This window comes from Pezoporus flaviventris, unplaced genomic scaffold (genome assembly GCF_033815535.1).
Source record: "Pezoporus flaviventris isolate CSIRO_AGI_PZ_B2104156 unplaced genomic scaffold, CSIRO_AGI_Pfla_v1 ptg000002l, whole genome shotgun sequence".
In the NCBI taxonomy this organism is placed as follows: Eukaryota; Metazoa; Chordata; class Aves; order Psittaciformes; family Psittacidae; genus Pezoporus; species Pezoporus flaviventris.
In genome coordinates, this window is record NW_026892550.1 from 4629383 (window position 1) to 4651428 (window position 22046).

General features: G+C 39.5%; 1 protein-coding gene across 2 annotated transcripts in view; it reads right to left on the reverse strand.

The window, feature by feature from the left end:
* The window catches only part of FAM53A (family with sequence similarity 53 member A), a 73537-nt gene that overhangs the window by 3969 nt on the left and 47522 nt on the right, over positions 1-22046 (reverse strand). The window lies entirely within an intron of this gene.

Below are 22046 nucleotides of genomic sequence, written 5' to 3' on the forward strand. Positions count from 1 at the left end.
GTATTCTTTTGTGTGATGGAAGAAAAAAAGAAACTCAGTTTTAAAAGAAGTGAGGCGATAAAATGTCTGAATATTAAGAAAAAAAAACCCCAACTTTGTACCAAAAACAATGGCAGGGAAGGAAATAAAAGAAATCTCTCTAGACCCTTGCCATACAAAGCAAACAAGAAAGGCCCAGAGGAGCTTGAAAGGAAGCTAATGTCTGTACTCCTTACTAAACCTCCAGTTCAGAAACCCGCAATACATCACTTTCCAAATATAAAAAGCAATAAAAAGGTTGCTTTTGTTTTACTAACAAAAACTGGAGCATTTGCTACAGTAGTCAAGGGAAAAATAAGTCATTTACGTGCATGAAAACCTGGCGTATAATGGGAACAGCAGTTCTCATGCTTCTTCCCTATGCCCCCATCATACACCAAGTCCACCCATTTCCCCCCCAGTTTTGAATGGGGTGGAAGATACAGCTGCTCTGAAGAGGTGCAGCTGCAGCAGCTGGCACAGAGCAAGCAGCAGAGGAGCCTGAAACTACCAGAAGCCCTAAGCCCATCCTACTGCTTCTCGGCACTAGTCATCACAACAGGATGGGCTGCTCCCTAAAGCCACAGGCTTAGGAAGAGAGGGAATTCAGCAAACTAATTAGACTAGTTATCTGGCTGTTTCCGCTCCTTCCCATCCTGAGACTTTTGCCTATGACTACACAAGAGATGCTGCTTTAAGAGACACCAGCATACAGGGTTTCTTGACTGTTAAGGTCTTTACCATGAAAGGTGTGTGATGCATTGGTCCTAGTGATGAGGGCACCCTAGAATTTCCTGGAATATCAGCAGCCAATCCAAGCACAACACACTGAAGAGGCAGCCCAAGCATGGAGTAACATACAGCTTTTTCTGTTGCTTCCCTGCACCTAGCCAGTAGAGATGGAGCGAGTTCGATGGGTGGCATCTCTCCCTCTGAGGGCTTCACAGGTCGTTATTTCACTTCCTGGACTTATGTTTCCTACAGATAAGTCAGAGTGACTCAAACCCAAATACTCTTACTGATGGTAACTCATACCATGGCTAAGTTTTAGATCAGAAGCACCACATACAGCCTGATGCATTTATACCTCAGACACTAACCTACCCCTAAAGAGGTTACAGCCTAGCCTCAGCAATGATAAAGTCCAACAATGGTACAAATTCATTACATTGAAGAAACTTCATTTAATGAAGCTAAGAGGGAAATTTGAGGACGGCCTTTAAGTTATAAAGGCAAACTTCTACAAAAGACTGGTCCTAACATCTCACTAAATCATGATGAAAACTGCCTTTTGAACATACTATCTGACTGACATCACATCCTACCACAAACAGATGACAACTGGTCCCTCCCTGCAAACTGAATTTTCACTTCATGCATTTAATTACTTGCATTACTATCATTACCTGTGATAACTGAAGTTGGAGACATGGACGGTGTCCACTGAAAATCATTGGAAGTGTTAGTTGTATAGATTAAAAATACCCCATCACAGTCCTAATCCCTGCATCTTCTACTACTGATAAAGTGAAAAACAGCAAGAAAAATGCTGTCTTTATGTAAGAAACTATTAACCTTTCTGTGGAGTAAAGCTCTTGACATTTGACTTCTGCCTTGAGTAACACTGAGCATTTTGTGAGCACTGAAGTGCTCAGATAGCCTCAGCTTTAAGCAACTTTCATTTAGGAAGAAATACTGCTTCATCAGTACAAAGTCATGCTGACAGGAAGAAAACAATACAGTATTCTTCATAATGTGATATGCTTGAGGCTTGCTAAGGCACAGTTTAAAACTTTTTGGTGAAAAAAAAAAGTTAAGTGGAAAAGAATTTCCCCCTGCTCAAATGAGAAGTGAAAGGTGTAGGAATACAGGAAGTTTTTCAATTCAGGTGTCTAAAAAACCCCACTTCAGTTCAAAACCCACTGCAGATCTTTAAACTATGCATTTGAAATAAACCAAAGGAGAAGTTATTTTTTTCCCCTTGCATTAAGCTACAAAGCAAGTAGTTCACAAAACCATTTCTATTTATGCATTTTGTGGAAAAAGAATCATTTCTCTAAAGTATTCCTAACACCTCTGTGGGCAAAATCTAATCTCTGATCAAATTCACTCTGAGAGGCAAACATGCTGTTCAGTTTTTGCAGCTCTTCAGTTATCCCTCATTTCCCTGGAAGTTTGGTATGTATTCTTATATTCAAAAAACGCAACATTTATTTCATCATATATAACTAGAAAACAGAAAAAAACATGGAACACCAGATATGAACGGGAAAGAGCAAACAACCTCTACCATTCTGCCATGTGATTAGGCACTTCACTAAAACAACCATTCCTTACATCAGAGATAAAGTCGCTGCTGCAGTTCTTGTAGTCAAATGAGGTAAATCCTATTTGCAAAGCCAAAGACCTAGTTAAAAATCAATACAAGCTGACGTGCAGCAATATGGCTCTGACTTGAAATGAAAGTTGTTCAGTAGTTTGTCTCTTCTGTATCTTCAAAGCTTATTTTAATTTTTTAGATGGAGGTGCCCAGGAAGAGAAGTAAACCGACAACAGCTCATTTCACATCAGCAGCATGAAGTAACAGGCTTTCATCTTCCACTAGCCAGACTGTTCTAGATTTAAGCATGCAGTTCTCTGGTCTAGTCTACCATGAAAGTTGATCTATTTATTGGCCTAGATTTTTCTGCTTGTATTCTCAATGATGCCACAGTATCCTTACAAGTTTTGTTTGAGCTTGTGTTTTAATTTGGCTTTTTATTCAGTGCTATTAGTTGAAAAAGCACTCTGATTTAATGACATAGAAGTATTTAAGTGAAATGCTGAATTTGTCTAATTACACTCCAGTATGCAAGAATACAAGGCTGTTCATCATGTAAGATAACTGACAGAAACCACTGGAATAGTTAAAGGCTACAAGTGAGAAACAGAACGCACAAAGACTGGGCAGGGGGAACTGGGGGTCCAGCTCTTTGCCTGAGCACTGCTGCAGTGCATACACAGCCACCACCCACCCTGGTTGGGAGGTTTTGGGAACTCTTGTACTGCAAGTCTTCAGACCTGTACAGCAGCTTACTTCTTTAGCTAGGAAACTCTGCAGGACCCCATTAAAAGCACTGTTATCACATCAAATTCCAAACAGCCACGTGTGAAGTCACAGGCATAGCCAATTCCACATACAGCAGGGATTACAACCACCTGCTTCCCTCTTGCCCCAAATTCAGACAAAATTATTCATGACAGGCACTCCATACATGAAATTAAGTTTCACACTCAAACCAAATAGCCTCTTTTCCTTGTAGTGGTTTGCAAAGATCACCTGAATATCTGAGAAGAAAATTCAGACCCCATCACATGCTTTGCATGCACATGTGCTCAATTAAGTTCCAACATTAAGTAACATAGGAACTTAGGAATTCAAGCAGATTAAAGTTTGGCAGTCTAAAGGTGTTTAAACTGAACTTAAGCAGACAAAACACTGCTGCTATTTTTCATTCATTCCTTTCTACATTAAATTTGGGTTGAAGGGGGCAGTTAAGTGCAGGAAACTCAGGTGCTGGGGTTTAGCAGTCCAGGACCATTCATCATAGGGGTTAACTTGTTTGTTTTTAAAGACAAACTGGAAGCTGAGTTAACATAATACAGTCAAGAACATGATTTAACACCAGTACTACCATGAGGAGCGTGAACATATATAGTAATTTTCCCCTTGTATAAAATCTAGGCCAACATTAAACTGCATTTAAAAAGTTTAATGTATGGAATTTTAATTAAGATGCTGGCATCTTAGATTTTCTAATTCAGTGCATTTATGAACAGCAACCTTTCACCTTTTCTGCTGGAGTAAGTATAAATCATGCAAGTTTTTATTATGAGAACATGGAATTACATTCTACAAACATCAGGCCTACCTATTTCACCTGCATGTAATTAAGTAGAAAGTTGCAACTATTCTTAGTACCAGTCTAGCAAGCATAAATACCTACAGATGCTGTGAATTACTCCACTAACTACAACAGAAGAGGCTCACACAGTAGATGTAATTGTTCTGAAGCAGCTGATAATACAGCATCACCAGAAGTAGACCATAATGACATTTGCTTTGTTCAGCTAATAGTACAGTACAAGACTTTGGCCAGGGAGAAAGAAGATTAAAGCCAAACAAGGCAACTACTGGATACAGCAGCAGTGTTTGTCTGCAATGCACTGATGCATTAGAATAGAGGTTTTCTCAAAAGGAAAGAAGCCACACAGAAAGAAAGACCCAAAAGGGTACTGAAATAGCAGGAAGAGTGCCCTGGAAGGTGGGTTCTAGCTCTTAAACAGCAGCTGCAGTCTGTGGTCTCTTGCAGGATCAAAGCAACTGCTCTGCCTTAACAATTTGTACACCATGTAGTTATTTTCCTACTTCCTGCTTGACCCTAAGCACGTCTCTAATATGGACAGTGGATTTATCCACCTTATGGATAAACTGGAGAGCTGGACAGTGTGGAATTAGGCCTCCAATTCCAAGCACAAGCTTGAGAGGCTTCAGTCCAGCAAATTCACATCATCCAACTGCATTAATGAGTGGTGTGACGGTGTGACGAACAAACAGCTGCACCATTTGTGCTCATGCAGGGATGATGAACACATCTGGTTTTGTAGCAGAAGGGCACAGAGGGAAACAATGTAAGCACATGCTCTCCCCCAGCAGAAATGATTCATGTTTTGCCAGAGTTGTTCCATCCTTTCAGGTTCAAATCTTTTACCTTTCCTTTCAGAAACAGAAGAATCTCTGGAAACAAGAAACAAAGTGCACATTTCCACCTTCATTAAAAATATGAATCATTTTATAGAGACTTGGTTTAAAAAGATGCCCAAGTCATATAGAATTTAAGATGCATCTAGTTTTCTACATTTTAAACTGGGAAATAAAGGAAGCATGCTTATATCATTAACATGAGCTACATATACCTCCCTTCACACAGATATACACTGACACACTTCACAGTTGCTCAAAATGAGCAGTAAAAGAAAACTGCTTAACAAGAATACTATTTCTGACAATATCATCTCTCAGCATTCAAAATCCAAAAACCAAAGACCACCCTGGGTAGCCAAAGCCTTTTAACGCATTCATCCCCTGGCAGGGGAATAGAGAGACTTGCATACTACAGTCAGCTCTGAAATTACATACAACACAAAGGAGTTGCACTAAATTTCTAGCTAAATGCATTCTAACAAGAAGAGAAAAAGCTGTAGCCTGTGCTTCTACAAAACTCCTAATAATCAGTCGCACTCTGAAGTTGACTTCACCATGCCAAACCCTCTTCTCAAGTAACATGATTTAAGTTGACTGATTATGCACCAGAGTAACACAGGACAGGATTTGACCCTTGTGGCTTCAAAACATGACCATGTTGGCTTCATTTCCTGCCATTTATGTGTCATCTATTTTTATAGAGAACTTCTATTCCTGAGCAGTTTAGCCAAGGTCTTACTCCTTCATGACTTTGCTATGAGCTGCAAACAATTACTTTCACAACTGAATCACATATGTACTGATTTTTGCAGAGTACACCCATGTACCAGGTTCTCTTAAAATTCCAGCATGTTATTTTTTATTCTCAGGTCAAATATTAACTTGATATGATGGGTCAAATTTATAAGAAATTAGAGAAGTGAACTCCAAATCCTGATTCTAAAGCTACCCTCATTAGTTACTGACAGATGTCAGCCTCACCTATATTATTGGGTTATGCTGGCGCTCCATCATAACTAACATTTTAAGGGATTCTATAATTGGGCCATAAAGCTCACTTCTGCCAGGGAAGGGGGCTGGGATTGAAAGGGAAACACTTCGGTTTAGGAACAGCTTCCCCTTCTTCAGACCCATTTTTCACTACAGAAATACTTGTCCAAAACAAAGCCTTACGATCTTGTTCTACAAGTGCACACATGCATGCATAGGTGTCGACACACATGTGGACAAAGTGCAAGTGATGTCAGGAATTTTTTGTCCAACTCCATGCAAAAACCACAATAAATTCTTGTAGGAGCATTAACTCAAACTGTAGGTGGACTCTCACCACTAATTATTTCCAGAGACACATTGAACACATTTGTTTAGAAATAATAGAATTAGCACTGTTCACCTTCAATTTCCAATATGTGTACTGTATTTTTTTAGCTTAGTATCTGATTTTGGACCATTTTGAATGTTTCTGAAACAATGTGGCTCAAGAAGTGTTCTTGACATCAAGTGGCAAGCCTAACGTGTACTTTTAATACCGAGTCAACCTGTGCTAAAACTTGCTTGATAAATACAATTTGGACAAGTTTATTTGTTCAAATACCAGAGCTGACAGCACTTAAGCAGTTGATGCTCAGTGGTTTCTCAAAAGAAAAGTTAGGTCAGGAAACCACGTATGTGGTCCTTTATCCTTCAGCTGCACTGAAAAACAATACATGTTTTAAAATACATCATACCAAGTCAGAAGAGAAGCAAAGGATTCTACGATTCTATATGAAACTTGTGTAAGGCAGAGCCAACATTCAGAATCTTAAAGCATTACAGTAACACTAAAACTGAGCTCAATTTCTCACTGTATGGCCAACTTCGGTTTTGCTTTATGTTGTAACAGGATCAGTTTGCATGAAAAAGCTGTAACATCCAGAAAGCCATACATTCAAGTATTACAAACACTTTGTTTTAAAGACTCAAACTTGTTTATACTACCACAACTTGCAAGCTTCCTAGCATACCATAAATGCCTTTTATGTTTTAGTCACATGGTTGCTATTACAATGAAAACAAATTGGGAAATTAGTCAGAATTCTCATTTACTTAAAATTCAGTATTTGGTAATACTTCAGTTTTATTGCAGAAGCACATGTCATTAGCAGCATAAGAACTGAGTACTTTCAGGTATACAAACAGATCAGCTACTTGATTATCTGCAGCTAACCTTAACACTAAGCCATCACCTCCCAGATCACGTATGCAGAAAACATCTGCTTATAAAACTGTACTCCATTAAAAGTCACATCTAACAGTAAGTTTAAAAAGCCATACAAGCTTCTCTACAGTTTGAAAATACTCGAAAAAGAGCAAATAAACAAATCAATACTTCCCATCATAATGGAAGGGCAAACTGACATTACTAGTTGATGTACATAAAATGAATCAGCTCATTTTATGTGCTTCAGACATCTGTTTTGCTTTTATCACACCTACATACCAGTATACACATGCAGCAGGAACTGATCTATGCAATACAAGCCTAACAGAAGGCAAAGTGACAGTTAAACATAAGACTTTCCAAAGCCATTTCAATAAACCTCTCTGCAGAGAAAAACACTCAGGTGAATCAGTTCAGTTCAGGTCTCTTTTCAGAAGATGATGCATCAAGTCAGGAATTGACTGTCAAAAAGCAAGGCAAAGTTCACAAAAGACAATATTCAGAGTATGGAAGACCAAAGCCTAGTTTCAGAATTCAGAATCCTTCCATTCTCTTACCGTAAAGAGTCACTGATCTATGATAAGATACACTCATCTAAGATAAACTGATTTAATGTATTATTATGAGAACACTGAATATTGAAGGAACCCCCTTCTCCCCAGATTACCCCAAGTTAAAGAAATGTAACTCAGTTCCTAACAAGTTTTTTAAAGTTACACTGAGATTTCATTTTTTTTTGCCATGAGATCTGGGAAAAGTTCCTATATCAATGATGAAACACTCCTACCTCTTCTGCTAACCACCATCTCATGTGGTTCAGAGCAAGAAAAAAAACCTCAACCCTAATCCCCTGCCACCTGCCAAAACCCAAATGGTAAAACCTGAGTGAAGTGCTCTCACCTCTCTTTAAACCCTCTGGTGCAGCTTAGGAACATTAAGTAACCTATATATAACACCGAACCATGGCTCTTAACTCAATACTGCACTGTATCCCAAACAACATCACCAATAATTTTAGCATAATCCAATTTTATGACAGCAAAGTCATAATTAAGAAAGAAAATATCCACAGCTGGCTTGGACTTAATAGATGGCCCCTTCCCTCATAATGTCAAATGCAGCTGGTCTGGGACTCATTAGCTCTTTCAACAGTGAATACTTACTTGTACATACAGCAACTTGCCAGAAAAGAAAAGCAAATCTGCAGCGGATATTAAGCTGCCTCCTCCTCCTCTTAGCACATTGCTTACAGAAAAGTGCCATACACTTACAAAGCTGGTTTCAGGTATGACAAAGCAACACAGCACTGAACAGCTCTGAGGAGCTGCAGCTATTTGCAAGGCATTAGTTACAGAATGCTATTAACAAAAGAGGGGGGAAAACCTCTATCCCTAATGAGATTTCCTTTCCTTCACTATCCTCAAGGCTTTACTCCCTCACTGTCAGAGCACAGAGAACCTCCAGCACAAGGGCTCACTTCATTAAATGCCATTCTGGGCATAATTTCACATTGTGACCCACTCTGCCGATGCATAGAAAGCAAAACGCCAGATGCTCTCTGTGCCTGCTACCTCAGCAGCATTTCATTCACTACTCCAACAAACTTCCAGGCATCCATTCAAAACCAAGTACCCCCAGCCTGGTCTGTCCTGTCACCAGCACAAAGTGCTGGCTTGTCTTCAGCTCACATTTGATGCTTGCCTACCATCTCCCAGCCCAGCCTACTCCTATCTCCTTTCCTTCTTCCCAAGCCTGCTGGAATTTGAACTTTAAATGGATGCCCTCCATGGCAACAATTGATAAAAAAGGAGCCTTTGATTGTTCATGCGTTGCAGAAAAGAAAAGAGGAGATTCATCCTGGCTGCGACCTAGCAGGAACTCATCAAGCACAGCTCCCCTTCCATTGCAATGGGATGCCTTAGCCTGTAGCTACTCATTCAAGCTCCCTGCGTCTATGTTGCCATTCAAAGAGGATGAATTCTTCAGGTTTCCCCTGTTAAGGAATTAAATGTTGATCCTATGAATGAAGGGCAACACCAAGCTTGGAAAGCTGCCAGAAGGTTCTGTAACACTCAGCAGTTTGGAGATAATTCAATAGTTATTGATATCTAGCAGGATTTATAGCTGCATTATTTATAAGGAGGGGAATAAAATCAGACCCATATTTAAACCTTGGTAATAAACTATTTTTAGCACCATCTGTTTTTCTAGTTTGTTCCCTTGCTTAGGCAAGAGCATACATTACCCAGCTCCCTTTTCCTTGCCCATTTAAAAGGATCCACAGAGCCTAAACCAAAGCACAAGTAAGGATCACACTGAACATTCATCATTCAGACATCCTCACAATCATGCTTTGAAAATACAAATTGCTGACCAAGGACAGTCTTGGACTGATGCAACAGTATATCCTGTCTTCAGTTACAGAACTGAGCAGATCATTTTAATCCAAGGGGCAATGTGTTTCTCACAAGGTTACTTTCTGGATAGAAACAACTGATCATTAACTACATTAACCCATCTGAAAAATGTTCCCGCTCCTGGCAGTGCTTTTCTGGGCAACACTTGCCAAGTTTCACCCTCGTTAAACCCACAGATACTTTGTCACAAGTGCATTTTGCCAGGCCAGGCTGCTTTTACAAGGGGAGACACCAATCATAAGCAGCTGCTACAGGCACCTTGCCTCTGTGAGATGAAGTATTTGAAGCTGCAGCTGCCACCTAGTCAAAAGCACCCCTAAACCGCAAATTATCTCTTCAAGCTTACATTTATGTTCTGCTTTTAGCATGGGACACTGCACTGGTGGTCTCTGCAGCACAAGAGGGACAGACTGAAGGGGTCACCAGTCCCTTGAATTCCAATGGCTTTGGGTACGTTCCTACTAAGTTCAGACACACTTGACAGCAGCAATATATACACCTTATCCTGACTCACTAAAGTTACCTTTTCACTCAAAACAGCAGCACAAATATTGGAACATTTTACTATTAATCATGTCAGATTAAGAAATTTTGCTTTTGAGCAAGGCAGAAAACTCATCTAAAAAAAATGAGCTCATAGAGGTCTCACTCTTTGCAAAGGGCAGCAGCAGGAAGGGTTGCAAACTGGCTTACTAGGGCTTGAAGCACAAGTCAAGCATTCCTGGGACATAGAAAATACACAATAAAAACCCAACAGTAAATCCCAGCATGTAGCGCATGGGTCAAAATTCAAACACACACCCCTGAAACATACAGCCATTATAATGGGTTCTAACAGAGTCCTGAGGGCTTAAAAACATTCAAGCAATCCATGTTATTGATTATTATAACATTCATTTGGCACTGGCATTATGTGACTATTTTAGAGCACGAAGGAAATAAAACACAATAGGGCTGTCCAACCAGCAGCCTGTGGGATGCCTCCTTCCACTTCGCTCTTCTCAGTGGAAAAAAAACAGGGCACAGCACTTCTAACAGCAAGTACAACAAACTGCCAGGTAGATAGATGGAAGGGCTCCTTGGCAGCGATACAGAGCCAGGCCATTCCCAGGATGCTGAAGCCTGCTCCTGGTGAGGAGTATCTCATACACTCCAACAGCAACCACCGTGCCCCATCTGTCAAAGCTCAGTGGCTGCTACCAAGTGATGTGCCAAGTGGTCTGTCCCTCTCATGGAGGAAAAAAGGTCCAATTCTGTGCTACTTTGACAGGACACATTTCAAAGGGCAGTCTGCCTCAGCTGAGAGGAGTTCAATAAAAACTGTTCAAAGGGGAGAATCAAAGTCTGCAGCGCTTTCCGTGGCCATATAAAGCACATGGACAGCAGCCAATATATACAGTAACTGTTGCAGTAAATTTAAGAGCTATTGCCAAGTGTATTTAAGAGTAAAAACTAAGCTTGCAACTTGGTAGTTCAAGTCCCTAAGGCTGTTGCATAACCTGCAAATACATTAAAACATGAGAACAAATACTGGTGATTAGCCAGGAATGTAATCGGAGGATCTGAAAGTCTTCAAAATGCAGCTTGTTGCAAGCATTGTACCAAAACATCTTACTGTCATGTGGCTAAGGATGCTCACTTGTTCGCACTTGGTATCAGTCTTACATATAACCATGGACTTTTACACAGATTTGGAAGGTGTAATCTACCTTATTCCTTTACAAAGTTCACACTTTATTAGCTAGCACATATGTATATTTAGTATGATTATGCATTAAGACAGGACTATAGAAACGTATGAATTAGAGTCTCAGAAAGCAACTGGAGATGATGATGGCAAGAAGACCCAGGATACAGCTTGACAGGACCTGCCCGTCCACCCTTCCTTTACACACCAGACGGCCATGGAAAGACAACAGTTATCTGTCCTTAAAAACCAATGATCGCAAAGAAGGGACTTTGTGATTCACTCTCAAGCCCGTATCATTTGAGATGGCAGAATGCCAGTGAAGGGAACTGGGGTAAATCAGAGGAGCCTGTACATCCTAATCCGTACAATGATCTCTCCCCTCCACCCCAGTGCCTGAAAAGGGTCAAAGATCCACAACTCCAACACTGAAACCCTTTCCCAGCTAATATTCTTACACAGGAAGCCTGTGTTGAAGTACCCTACATCTGGTTCTAACTGTATCAAATCATGTATTGGCAAAAAACAGAGACCATTAAACATTTGCAATTAATCCTAGTTTAGTAACTTCACCTCTAGGTGAAGTCTAATCTTCAACCCATTTTTTTTTAACCAAAGTGCTGTAAAAGCACTTTCAAGGTAGTTTTAACTAAGATGATTTTAAAAAAGGGTCATACAATAGAACCATTTTAACCTCAACAAGCTTGCTGCCATTGCTTAGTGTTTTGAACAGAATTACTTCAGTCCTCATGACGATCACTATTCAGCAACATGCTGCCACGTCAAGGCATCCAAAAGCAGAGCATAGGGGAAAAGGTACAGAAAAGCCTCTTAACATTTACTTATACATGTATTAACAGAAAAATGTTGTTTTGTTTTTTTTTTTAAACAGCTACAAATAAATCACTGTCTCCTGAAGCTAGTAAGAATAAGCGTATCAAAACTAGCCTACAAGGTCACTTACATTAACTTGTTCAGTGTTTACCACTCCAGTTTAGGAGGAGTTTCAACTTTGATAAAATGCTTCTGCTAGGAACATGACATGGACACAAGCTTCCTTGACCATTTCCAGTAGTTTACCATTTTCTACAATTGCTCTGTTTTCACAAGAACATGCTGTTACATCCACTAGAAACATCTGGAGGCCATTTGAACATGTCTGTATTGTACTTTATTCAAGTCAAAGGTGGGATTCAAAGTCTTTAGTTGTTAAGACTTAAGAACTGGATGCATACTTCAGGTACTGCAAATACTCATTTACATAACAGGATTCCTCCTACCCCCATTAAACAGTCAAAAGAACCTGTGGCTTAACTGTCATGTCCTATTTTGTAGAGTTTCAAGGTTACTCGTAACTGCCAAAAGTTAAGAACAGTCATTCTTACTAGACCTCAATACACCCTGAAGTTTAACCAAATTGGTTTTGCATCAGACTGTATTACTACAAAACATAACAAAAAACATGACACTTGACATCCAGGTACCCTGTTCACTTGAGGAGTTCATTTACCTTAGAACAACTGAATTCTTTCTACTGTCCACCCTTCCAGGGATAAGACATCCCAACAGAGCTGAACCACCACAGTGAAGTGGCAAGCTAACCTGAATTGGAAACAGGTTTTTTTTCCAGGGATAAAAGTAGCAAGAAAGTAGTTTGGATCTCAAAGAATTTAATAGCTCTCCAAAAGCTAGGGATCAATTACATTCTCATCAGTATATCCTAGCCACTTAAGACCATTAATTGCTATGTAACTACCTAGAGTCTATGCTTTATGCATTTAAAGTAGCTTGGGCTCAGTAACAGAGGACAGGAAATTCTTACTTCACAGTTATTTGAACTCTCCAGGAGATGTCCCCTCTCCCTAGGAGAGAGAACAGCAGAAGGAATTCACTTACTTTAGAATACAAATAGCAGGAAAAAAAAATCACTTACTTTAGAATACAAATAGCAGAAGATTCTATTTTTCAACATAGAGTGGATATATTATTTAACTATAAATTTAAGGTGAAACTAGAAGTTGAATACACTCTATTATATTAAATCCCATTAATCCATTCCTATTCACCTGACTTAGTACACAAGCACGAAATACTTAAATTTAACAAGCTTAAGAGCCATTTGCCAACCTGACTGCACACTTGCATGCCCTGAAAACACATCTTTCTGTGCCAAGTACACCAGCTTTACAAAATCATAAAAGCAAGGTTTTTCCTCTGGGATATGCAATTTTAGCAAGCCTTGGATATCCAACTTAAAATGATTTCTGGTTCTGTAATAATACACATGTAAGTTACAAAGGCTAACCTATCCAAATACTGTTTTTACCTGCTTAACAAACTGACCACTATGAACTGAGCACTTACAGCAGGTACACAATCACTTGAAATCTTCTCAGGCAAGTATCCTTAAAACAAGCATGATGAACAACAGTCCCAAAAGACACTCCTTAGACAAGCTCTCATGCAAAAGTAAACTGCAATTAAAAGCTGAAAGGAGGGAAGGAAAAGGTGCCGTACAATAAGTTTACATTTAAAAGATTTGAAGCATATCAGGAGTCTCAGCCTCTGGACCACTTGTATTACTGTACACTAAGGAAGAATTTCCAGTGAGGCTCTATGCTGACTATGCTTCAAGTACATCCAATTTCTACCACTCAGCACATATTGTAGTAGTTACAAGTAACCTTGAAACTCTACAAAATAGGACATGACAGTTAAGCCACAAGGCACCTGTCAAACACATTTCAAGATCTTAAGATCTTTGATACTACTCATACATCATAACACTACTTCATACCACTTAATTTTTAACTTACTATTTCCATCTAAATACCCTTATAACATACATCTTTAAAAAAAAAAGCAAAAAGCAAAAAAACCAAGTTTTAACACTGGTTGAAATTGAGTTGCCCTGCATTGGCTGAAATTGAGAAGAATTTACCCCTGATAACCAATTTATACCATAGAATTCTCGTTTGAATTCTGCAAAGATCACAAAGCCTTGTTGCTTTTTACTGTTCACATACATTAGTCTAAAAGACAGCTGAAGAGCATACCTATCAGCATAAAACAGAACTGAAAGTCAAGACAGTTAAAACATAACTAGACAAAGGAAAAAAGAAGCAGCTTCATACAGTATCAACAGCCAAGCCTGAAGAATACCTGGAATCTGCAAAACCCTTTCTGCAGGGCTTAAATTGCTCGACTCTTGGTCTTAGAGGCTCTATTAAATTCTGTGTTCATAAAGCATAGATTTGGTGGCCCGAGCAATCGCATATGGAATTAGAGTTGTGAAGAACTAGTCTTCCTTGTATGAGAAAAGGGGCCCCATAGGCTACACACGTTTTAGTTTTACCTTTCAGGCTAGGCTGAGGCAAGACAGTTACTTTAGCAGGTTGGAAGCTAGAAACAAGTATTACTAGAGTGTGGCATTAGAGCCTCCTGCTACATACATCCTTCCTGGGTAAGGACAAGAAGACACTCACACCCACAACCTGTAGCAGATACCAGTTACTCTGGTGAAGTGCTAAAGCATCCAAAAGAAGAAACACACCAAGCCAGACCCCAGAACTGATGTGGACCCGAGTATCTACCGAAGTGCGAGATCTACCATTCCTTCCACACCTTACGCTGACATGTGCGGCATGTTTTTCTCCTGCTGCACTGAATCCTGTGCAAGAAGTACCCTGTTCTTTGAGAAATTAAATAAAAGCTAATCCTTTTTACTGATATGGGCAGTTACACAAAAAAGCAGTAATACACAATTCTGCATGTAAAATTTCAACACTGATGTTTCTGATTAAGGCAAACTATGCAATGATACCAGGAATGCTAAGGTATTGCAAATAGTATTGCAAATACTGAAAAGTTAAGAATTTAACAGGCCTCCAAAATGTAACTCAACATTTTATCCCATTGTATCATAGAAGCAAACAGACCCACATCTGTGCTAGAGAACGCACATTCTAACTTTCTCCTTATGTGATTAAGAGGCTCTTTTTGCAACTTCCTGAGATACTAAGACATGTTCCTTCTCCATTTTATCAAAGGTTTGCACCTGCAGAGGGAAAACTGGAAAATGGCACTCAGTGTCTGTATTCAGCTATTCTGTAACAGCCAGTCCTTCAAAACTCACATCCTTCCTCACTTGGTAACTGTGTTACATAGGCAAGCCTCACCTCCTTCCTATATAAGTGAGGCCTTGCTACAACTCATTCATTTAAAATAGAGTTGTCAGACTTACGGTATGATTAAGAGAAAAACACATTTTTAAAGATCAAGTTTGGTTGATAGTGCTAAATAATTACTGTGAAAGAATGTAAGTGCTGCCTTCAAATTAAAACCAGTGTTTCCCTACTACAGAGTAAAGATGTGTGACAGTCTAAAGATATTCTCTATACCTTGCATTACTTAAGCACAAATCAACTAAAGTTTAGGTTAGTTCCCTGGCTTTCACACAGCTGGAAGCAAAGGTCCCTAAGTCAAGAGGAAAACAAATTTGTTCAAGAAGCTCCAACAAAGTGAAATAAATTGAACCTCTCTTCTTTCCCAGTTTCTGAAGTATTTTACATTTTTGCTTCCCCATCATCCTTCTTTATAATGCCCAGAAGAAAGGATTTTGGATGAAAAATTAAAATGAACTGGCAAGGTTAGCTCAAAAAAAACCTGTGTTAGCTACATTTAACAAAACATTCATTTAAATTGTTTAGTTAAGTTTATTAGGTTTTATATGAAATTTATATTGGAATTAGACATTTGGTTGAAGTTTAGAAGCTTGCCACATTAATAATGAAGTTAACAGTACATGGAACCCTAGTGTTAGCTGCTTAGTATGCAGTTGGAACAAGCAGAAACAGTTCCACTTTAAGAACTGAGGATGCTTTTGTTTTCTCAAAGCTTTGTGAAGGCAGTTAAACTGGAAGTTCTATTAAGCAAACATCCAGATTGATGGAACAGTTAATTCAAGGAGCACTGAACAAGGTAAGTTAGTGCTTTTAATCACTGCAAGTTCAAGATTCTTAAAACAAAGGCTGTGAGGTGGATGAAGTGTGTCATACCAGTACTGCAACTTGAAACAAAGTATAAATGGAAAGCTACTGAGGCTTACGTTTCATACAGGATGATGTTGTTATAGTTGAGACTCCAAAAAGCTCAGGATAATACAAGCTCTCTGCATTTTTGCAGTTTTACTGTTAAAAGTCCAAGTACCAGTTTAGTCGTTGCGGTTATCAAAAACACAGTCGGCAAGATACATCTTTCAACCTAGCAAAACTAAGCTTAATACAGAAAGACCTATATACTAATCCTGCTGATGACTTCTACTAGAAGTTTTATTTAATCTCACACTACCTTCCTACTGCACTTCCGAGTTAAGAAGTCCTATTCAAGAGCTGCATTTTGTTCTCCATCACTTCATTATTACAACAGACCTACCCTCCTAGGTACCATCTTATTTGCTAGCTAATGCAAATATTTACTTGAACTATTTAATTGCATATTTAAACTAGACAGGTGATGCCTGATCAAAGTATTTGCCTGAAAGTCAGACACACAACACAGCAGATGTGTTCACGTGGCAAAGCAACCTCAAAATCTGTGGTGAGCTCCAATACTGGGAACAGCGCAGAGAAACTATAACCATGACAACAGCTACTCACCTAGAAAAAAGCTGCAATGCCTCCTGGTACTAAAACAAGACACAAGTCTTAATTTCATCTTGTGGGACTGGAGCACCTCCTGTATGAAGATAGGCTGAGCAAGTTGGGGCTGTTCAGCCTGGAGAAGAGAAGGCTGTGTGGAGACCTCATAGCAGCCTTCCAGTATCTGAAGGGGGGCTATAGGGATGCCGGGGAGGGACTCTTCATTAGGGACTGTAGTGACAAGGGGTAATAGGTTAAGACTTAAACACGGGAAGTTTAAATTAGATATAAGGAAGAAGTTCTTTACTGTAAGGGTGGTGAGGCACTGGAATGGGTTACCCAGGAAAGTTGTGAATGCTCCGTTCCTGGCGGTGTTCAAGGCCAGGCTGGACAGAGCCTTGGGTGAGATGGTTTAGTGTGAGGTGTCCCTGCCCATGGCATGGGGGTTGGAACTGGATGATCTTAAGGCCCTTTCCAACCCTAACTGTTCTATGATTCTTAATACAAGCAGTATTTTTCATCTTAAAGTTTTTATCTTGATCTCTGAAAAGCAAATCTGAAACCGGCTCCTTCTGCTATACACACATGAAAGGTGTATAGATGACTTACTCAAGAACTAAGAAAACAAAAGACTCCAGGACCTAAAGAAAAGCATGCTAAAGTCATTCACTTTTGGTCTTTTGTTTGCACAGAAGAGTGGACAACTCCAAACTTTTGGACAGGATAGAAAACTGGAGCCTCACCTATCCTCTTCATTTTCTTTTATATCGACTTGTGTGGAAAAAGACTACATCAACGTCTACCCTGAAGAATTTCTTAATTTTTAATTTAATAAAAATTACTGAAGCCTTTGCTTCAAAATGCGCTATAGAAACCTCATTCATCTGACCACTTGATTACTGGAAATCCCCATATGAATTCCAGAAACACTCAAAATCCTAACCCAAGGCATTGGGTATCCTTCCTGCCACTCTCTCCCACCACACCAAAAAGCCCCCAAACTTTAGAGGCCTTCTTGATACTATCTGCTGCTAAATAATTCTTCTGTTGAAGAATATTCCCCTTACTTTTTGCAATTCTCATTTTAAAATGGAAATTCCCTTCCACACATACACGAAAGTCTTCGCCCTTGTAATTTTAGCAACAAACCCTCATTCCACATCAGGACTGCAGCTGCATTTATTGTAAGCTAGTTTTGGTCTTTCACATAAAATCCATAGCAGTCAATTATACTAAAGCAGTCTTACAGATAAAAGTTTGAAGAAACTTATTTTCTCTAGTATGTTTACATATCACTGAATTCAGAAAGTCCTTCTGAACATCGAAACCCCCACAGAAGATGAGTTTTCTGCACTAATCCAGCTAAAATCTAGGACCTCCTTACCTTCTTTCTGTGTCTACTGATCTCACAGGAAGTTTCTTGGGTGGAGACTTGAAGTTTAAAAGCGTCTGAACCGTATCTGAATTACTGGTGCTGGTTTGGTTTTCTTGCATATGCCTATTTCTGCTGTCCAAAGACAGACCTAAACCAGAATACAGTTACACAGAAAAAAACTCAGCCCTTGCACATCTTCATCCCCTTGGAGCTCAAGAGATCACACACCCTGCTCAGCACAGCAATTCATTGCAATTCAACATATTCTCCTTGTCCTTCTCAACATAATCAAAACAGCTTAAAACACTTTTGCATAAGCAAGATAGTCAAGGCAGACTTCAGTCCAAGGAGGCTCGTAACAGCATGACACAACTAGCCTTGGAAGTTATGCCTTATCCCGAAAGGAAAAGGGTTAGCTCTTCAAAACCACACTATTAACACAGTGCTTGGCATAAAAATGCAATATACTCTATATTAAAAACCATAATAACAAACTTTAGCTGCCTAAAAAAATAAACTAAGCATTGCACCTCCATTGCATACTCTACAAACGCAGAAAAGCAAGTCCAATGGAGAATAATTGTTTTTTAAACACTTCCCTCAACACCCATCCAGTGGTCATAATGACCAGATAGTTTTACAGGAACTATAGGTCTTCTGGTTTCATGTATTTAACAGCACTGGCATATTCAGCTCAGTGTGGCACACAAACCTGCTCTCTTATGCTATCTCAGCTAAATTATCATACATTACTTTTGCCAGACATAGTGCAGCAACACCAAGAACCCAATACAGACTTGAGACCTAATCAGCACACATAACTGCACAGAGATGGAGGTGGCCATCTATAGACAATGCATCTGAAGACTGGTTTAAAAAGAGTGGGAAAAATGCCCAAAAAAGTACATCATGCTAATGCACTTCACTAGTTAAAAGTTGAGTGGCACCAGCCACATAAGGGAAGGCTGGAGTGTAAGAGCTTGACTGAAATGATATCATGGGCACATTTATAGAAAAGAACAAGATCATACTATCAAACTGCATCATGAGGAATTCATCACTTGGAAGGGTCAGAGTAGGACAAGAATAACAAGTGACTGCAGTTACCAACACAATACAGCCGTAAAAGGAGACAGAATAAAGCAAAAGCAGACCCAAAGCAGAAAAAAGTTGTGGTATTTGAAGAAAGGAGTCAGAGGTAGGAAAGGTTCATAGAAAGGTTACTTAAGAACCTGGTTTACTTAGAACTGGGATATGGACAATCCACACAGTAACTGGTCTCTAAATGTACATACTGTGGAGGCATCAATGAGAAATAAAGAGCTAGAGGAACCAGCTCCAGTGAACACACTCAAGGAAGGACCACTGATACAATCAGCCATTAGCAAGTTTACGCAAGCACTCTCACAACCTTATTTTTCACACCAGTTTCCTAACAGGCACACCTAACAGGCAAACCATGTTGGGAACTAGCAATAAAATCCAGTTTCAGTTAAAACCTTTGGTAGTCAGTGCTCACATGCTAATCGTAAAGATAAACAAAGCACAGAATCATAGAATAGTCAGGGTTGGAAAGGACCTTAAGATCACCCAGTTCCAACCCCCTGCCATGGGCAGGGACACCTCACACTAAACCATCTCACCCAAGGCTCTGTCCAACCTGGTCTTGAACACTGCCAGGGATGGAGCATTCACAACTTCCCTAGGCAACCCATTCCAGTGCCTCACCACCCTTACAGTAAAGAACTTCTTCCTTATATCTAATCTAAACTTCCCTTGTTTAAGTTTTAACCTATTACCCCCTTGTCCTATCACTACAGTCCCTAATGAAGGGTCCCCTCCCCAGCATCCTTATAGGCCCCCTTCAGATACTGGAAGACTCCATGCAGCCTTCTCTTCTCTAGGCTGAACAGACCCAGCTTTCTGAGCTTATCTTCATATGGGAGGTGTTCCAGTCCCCTGATCATCCTCATGGCCCTCCTCTGGACTTCTCCAACAGTTCTACATCCTTTTTATGTTGAGGACACATATCAACTTCTGCTTTATTCACTTGCCTTTTATAACAAGTTGAAGCCTGGGAACCTATAGAAACTCTTTCACCAAGGGACTTAAGCTTGGCTATACATCTGACAGCTATTACTTTCTGGGAGATTTTGATGTTTCTACAATATTTAAGACTAACCGAGAAGGATGCAGAAGAGAAACTACTTGGGTGCGGAGTGTTACACAAGAACAAGCTTACCATAAATCTGAGTATTTTTGAATAGATTGCAAATTATTTCAAGCACAAGTTGGTCAGTGAAGGGTGGAAGCAGCCTGGTACAAATTCAACTATTCTGAGAGCTGTATTTCAAATATGGAAAAATAACAAGGAGTCAATATTTAAACCGCCTATGTGAGATTAGCACTCCTAGGCAAGACTTCTTTATCTGAACAATGTTTCCATTCATATAAAAGGAAACTGTCATAAGTTTTCTGCATGGAGTAGACCAAGACAATAAAACCAAAACGAAACAACTAGTAACTAGTGGTTTTAGTTATCAATGAGCTTCCTAAAGGAGATTAAAAAAAAATTAAACCAAAACATAAAAGGGGAGAGAAAAGGCATCATGCATGCTCAACTCTGAGAAACAATCCAGAATACCTTGCTTAGTGGTTTTCAGGTTTCTAACACCTGAAATTCAAGCTTAAGTAAAACAAAACCACTACAATTTACTTTTTAATAAAACAACACTTTTTAGACAAATTGGTAATAATCAAGCCCTCTACCTTAGTTGTTAGGGAAAGGACATTCTATGCCTTACTCTATGTACACAAAGCCATTTCAGAGAGAAAAAAAGTCCCAGTAAATACTAATCACATTGAAGAATTTAAATACAACTGGTCTGGAATTGATGTGCAGAAGGGGAGTGTTCACAACAGCGTTCATAGTTCACCAACAGTTCCACTGAGGTTTCTTCTTACAGATTAGAGGTTATTACAAATATGACTTTGCTAACAACGCATTTCAACATCCTGCCATTCCTCATTGTTTTCTTCTCTATAATCCTCAGGTTTACAGTTTCCAAGCATGAACTTCAAGGATCACGTTAATTCTGCTGCAACTTAAAGGTAAAACTACTAATATGCATTACAAACCATATCATCATCATAAAACTATAGACCTGACCCCTACTCTGAATGGGTATAGATAAATGATCCCCTACGAAATGCACAATACGAGGTCTGTTTCGTAAGAAGGGAAGGACTTTACCACAAGAGAAAGAAAACACCAAGCATGACAGCAGCCAAGCAGTACTGTTTGCAGTATTTCCTGTAAGATATCAAAACAAAAAAGGTCTTATTTTTAAATAAACAGAGGAGAAATTCAAAGTGTCCCAAACCTGTCATTCATTATGCTCTGCAGACAATATGTTGTAGCACTAGTTTGAATCTCTTTCCTATTTAGGTCACAGTTCTCGCTACTCCCACAAGTTACTGTGGTACTCTGACTGGGACAGAGAAACACCTCACATTGCCACTACCAGCTGCAGTGAATATGGCAGCATATTTGCTCTGTATGACTGGCAACTGCTTTTGTCAAGACTCAGGAGAACAAGGCTCTAAAGTGAAGTTATTTCACAGGTGTACAAGGAACTCGCAAGGTAGAAGATCCTGCATGTATTAGTAGACTCATACCTGAAGAGGAAATATCATTTATGTTTAAAAAGCCATCTGAAACCAAAGGCTGGCTCAAGAGCATCAGCTTTATAAATAGGACTGCTTGGGGAAGTAATAATTGGGAGAGACAGGCATTGAGAGCTATTCATAGACCTTGAGCATAAGCTAAAAAGGCAGTAGAAGACATTCTTCCTTCCCCCCATCAAATACCAGCATCCCTTCCTGAAGTACAAAGTATGGGTTTTTTTAACCTATAGATTTAAGGCACTAACTTTGAGATTGTCAAGCTGCTGACACAGGTAAAGA